The 4,777-nt window shown below is 44.2% G+C and overlaps 1 pseudogene; it reads right to left on the bottom strand.

Annotated features, from left to right (window-relative positions):
• Positions 1-1,066: 1,066 nt before the first annotated feature.
• On the bottom strand, positions 1,067-1,931 carry LOC144822890 (small ribosomal subunit protein eS1 pseudogene; annotated as a pseudogene).
• Between the last annotated feature and the right edge of the window lie 2,846 nt (positions 1,932-4,777).

The following is a 4,777-nucleotide window of genomic DNA, read 5'->3' as shown; positions in this document are numbered from 1 at the left end:
GTGCCGCAGACACGCGAGGTTCGGTTCCTGGCGCACATAGCCATGGTTGCAGCGCACAGAGACCCTCCACTGCCGCACACAGAGAAAAAAAATTAGAGGGAACATTGGCGGAGCCCTATTCAGGTGCAATTGCCAGCTCCTCCCTCCAAATCTACCTCAGGAAGGCCCATCAGCCTGGTGATGGGCCTTTAGGACGCAAATGTCACACCCCTTCTCCCTTTGTGTGACTGACTAGAGAGAATGCACAAAGTCCAGCTGTCGCCCAACCCACATGTGTATTGAGAGACAGGTAGAAGCACAGAAGGGTTAAATTAAGAAAATGCCAACGTTCTAAAAAGTGGCATTTTCAGACTGACAACTTAAAATCCAACTTCTCCATTAGTTGGGATTTTAAAGTGTGTGTCCAGGAACACCAAACTCAAATTTTCTATCTTTTCCCAATTGGAAATTATACTTAAAAGATGTTTTCAGTCAATCCCAATGTTATCCTATGGAAGGTATATTCATTGCAATAGTGAAAAACAAAAGTAGCGGTGTTCCCTACCAGTCAATGTTACCATGTTTAGAGTACAGAGCATATGCACATTAGCACTGGCTAGTAGTGTTAAAGTGCCCAGAATCTTAAAGCCAGTAAAGATGGATTCAGCAAAACAGGAGGCCAGAAGGGAAAAAGTCAGGGAAAAGTATGCCAAGGATCCCAGGTCTAACAATGACGTTTTCCAAGCTTCAATCTGTGAATTTTTTATTAATTATTTTTGTGATATTAAAGGTGATTTCTGAGCTCTCCCCTGTTTGGCAGCACACCATGCTATTCCCACATTTTTTCTGACCTTTAAACGAAGGTAGATTGAGTGTGTCTCTGATGGAGGTTGGTTTCAACTTGGATGTGATGTTTGATCTGACAAAGTATTCCTTCAGTGCTTAGGCTCTAAACTTGATAAGGTGTGCCAATTGTTCTTAATGATATTTTTGATTCTGTTGGTTTCTGTGTTAAACCCAGTGACACACAACCAGTTATTTTCTTTTCACTTGAGGACAAGGGTGACTGCCTTGGAGTATACTAGGCTTTCTTTTTTTTTTACATAAATTTTGTATTTATTTTACAGATATTTGAAATCTTTAGACTGATTATTGCACTGGCGGCTCATAGCCATCAGCCCGTTCCACTTTTGCACCAGTTTCATCACCAGCAGGTTTCCCGGTGGCACCTCCTTCACCATGCAGCTCCATCAATTTTCCCAATTCGAACTTTGGCTTTTTCAGCATCTTGACCTTGCGTACATACACATCATGGAGAGGGTAGATTGACTGACAAGCCTTCTCAATGTCTTTGCCAACACTGTCTGGGATCAGCTTGTTGACCACTTCTTTCAGGTCATTTGTTTGCACCTCACGGGTCATAATTTCCATCATTTTCTTGCGAATCTGGCGGACCTGCTGATGCTGGGCATAAGAGGTCTTGCGGATCTGATTATTACGCTTCTTGGTGAAACCAACACAGAAGAGCCGGAGCAGGTAGCCATCAGTGGTCTTCACATCAATATGAGCCTCAATCATAGTCTGCCATTTTTTAACCATGGAGCACATTTTGTCTCGGGTGAGGTCCATTCCGTGGAAGTTGGTGAGGCAGTTCTTGCCTTGGACATCTTCTGTAATAAGTTAAAATTTCCGGAAGGCCACTTCATCGTTCTGGAGATCAGCGAGACTCACCTCAAAAACACGACCTTTAAGACCATCTGATGCAATTTTGGTTCCCTGGGTTCGGGTGACTAGAGTCTTCCCAATATTGCGGATATTGAACATTGCTGGTGCTTTGACATCATACCAGTCTTTTTTGGAGAAGGGGTCAACGATCTTCTTTTTAGCGCCTTTCTTGCCTCCTTTGGTCAGCCGCTTATTCTTTCCGACTGCCATGTTGGAGCTTAGGAACGAAAGAGCTAGGCTTTCTTAAGGCATCTTTTAAACAAGTGTTGCAGACACTTGCTTTCCTTACGATGAATATAGTTTCGGATTTTTTCAAGGAGTTTTCTTTTCGTGACCACATACTAACAATTCTCAGAAAGTGACTAAAAATAAATTAGGGGTTTCCCAAAGCACACCCTTCAAAATTATGCACAAAGAGCTGGGTTTGGGCTATATTATTGAACAGCTTCAACTCTGTCCCCTGAAGCTTCGGGTTCTCAGTTTGGACAAAGGAGAAGTTAGGTCTTAACAGACTGATCACACAAGATTGTATGAAGATGGATAACTCTTCCTTGATCCCATGGCTGGCCTATATCTCCTCTAATATGAAATATTTATACCAATCCAGTAGTGTAGCTAAACCTGATCATAGATGGGTCAATGATGCGTTCAGAGGCAAGATGGCAGCAGACCCCCAGGTTATAGCACTACACAAATGCTCAGTGCGTCATGCGATACTGGTGAAAACGGTTGGTGGACTGGAGCCCTATCATACTTGGAATGTGTCCTGCCACCAGTGAAGTCTATTGACAAGTTTTAGGCTTAATTTATTCCTGTGACTATTGCCTTTTAATCACGGCTGTTTTAAGTACTCGATGTTGCCCTTGTGTAAATGTGATAATGTCTCAGCTATTGACAATTTAAACATTGTCATGCTTTGCTCGAAATATAATAATTTGTGATTTAAACTTATATGCCTACTCTTAAAGCCGATGAATTTTATTCAAGTCAGACCTGCATTATTGCATCTACAGTTTTTTAATGCACCCACAGTTTGTTTTTTTCTTTCACGTTACTTTGCTGGGGTTCTAAAGCAATCTAAATTCTAGCTTGTTCTGATACTGATCTCTGTTTTGTTTTATACTGTGTCCGTCTTTTATGATTTCTTTTTTTTAATCGAATAAATAATATCGATTGATTGATTAAAAATGAAGTTGATTGATTGACTAAAAATGAAGTTATCTTTAAGGTTACGCTGGTGGGCGCTATTATGAACAAAGTATGTATTCCTATCTGTATTTTGTTATGACTGATGTGAAGATAATTATTGCATCATGATTGACATCAAGTTTGCAAGAAGTAGACCATATCATTGATTAAGCCGACCGGAGAATTTAATATCAGGGGAGAGTTAATTTAGTCAAAGTTCAAATTCAAACAGCTCCTCTTGTGTTCCATTACAAATGAGCAATACATCATAGATGTATCTTTTCCTCAGATCAATATTATTCATTAATGGATTGTTATCCTACACTTACCACACTTCTTATTTACCCATAGCTAGCTAGGTAGCATATTTTCGAGAGGTGCATATGAAGCAAATTAGAGAGTGAGTGCAGGGCCGTTTCTAGGTGTTTTGCTGCCCTAGGCGAGAATTGAAAAATGTCACCCCCTCCCTTTTACCACCATCACTCTCTCCCCCTTTCATCCATGCTTTTCAATATAAAAGTAAATATTTAAACAGCATATTTTGGGGTGAAAATGAATTGAAGCAGAGCTGAAGATGGCCTGGGAGCTCGGGACTGGAGCTCTGTGAGGACTGAGACTGCTAAGGGACGGGGGCTCTAAGAGGGCTGGGACTGCTAGAGGATGAGAGTTGAAGGTACAGAGGCTGCTAGTTGATAGGAGGTCTGAGGGACCGGAAGCTCTGGGACAGCTCTGGGACAGGAGCTTAGAATGCCGAGGGTTCCGGGGAAGGCCCGGGCTGCCAGGGGGTAGGGAGTTCTTATACGACTGGAGCTGCTAGAGTGTGGGACCTTTATAGGCCAGGACAGGAGCTGTACAGACAAAAAGGGTTTCGAAAAGACCAGGACTGCTTGAGGACGGGAACTAAGAGGGCAGGCTGCAAGGAGAAACAGGCTCTGGGAGGACTGGGGGGCGCAGCAGCTAGAGGAAGGGGTCTGTGAGAGGGCAATACAATAATGACCAGGGGGTCCGTGTTTAGTTCTGGCTTGTCGACAAGGCAGTCTCCACAGCCATTGATAGTCATTCTTTAAATTACTGATTCAGTAAGTCTTTCTCTCAACTCATGCTATTGGCTGTATCCTTTCTCCTCCTATGTCATGTTTGCTTGGCAATACATAAGGGACTATTTCACACCTCTGAATCATGTCACATTACATTATTTTTCTCCTAAATGCATTGTATACCCCTTTTGCCAATGAGCATCACCCCCTTCCTCCTGTGCCCACGCTCCATGCACAGGCCCTTTCAGGCGCCAATATTTTATAGCTGTGGGACAGCAGCGCACACAGGCAGAATTTCTGTGCCGGCCTTGTACCGGCTGTAAGAGAGGCCTGGGTAGCGCAAACCCTTCAGGGAACAGTTTGGCTCCTCTGGGCGCTGGAAAGAACCATGCAGTGACAGGCTGCTCCGCCCCTTCCTCCCCTGACCCAGGGCCCCCATTCATGCCCATCGCTTCCTCCAGGTTATAAATCACCGACTGTCTCATGGGAGCAGTGTGGGGGCGCCTCACCCCGGCCCTGAACCCTATGCACTGGGATCTACTGCTGTGTCTCATTCTGGCACGAGCGTCACTGGCCCCCAATTAAGTTCCTAAATTGAGCCCTTCAAAGAAGGCGCTGCTTTGTTTTACACTCTCTTGGACGAAGATCACACAAGCAGTCACATCGGAAGTCAGACAATGTCTCTCTGACCCCAGAGCCTCTGGAGTCAAGGGCCAAATTCATGTTTTTTGCCGCCCTCCCGCTTTTGCCGCCCTAGGCGGCCGCCTAGGCTTGCCTAATGTAGAAACGATTCAGAAAAGGGGGTGGTGATGAACAGAGTGTCTGAATTAAGCAGACCACTCTTACCC

Source organism: Lissotriton helveticus, chromosome 3_1 (assembly GCF_964261635.1).
Source record: "Lissotriton helveticus chromosome 3_1, aLisHel1.1, whole genome shotgun sequence".
In the NCBI taxonomy this organism is placed as follows: Eukaryota; Metazoa; Chordata; class Amphibia; order Caudata; family Salamandridae; genus Lissotriton; species Lissotriton helveticus.
Note: the sequence above shows the minus strand (reverse complement) of the source record. Positions and strands in the feature narration are given on the sequence as shown.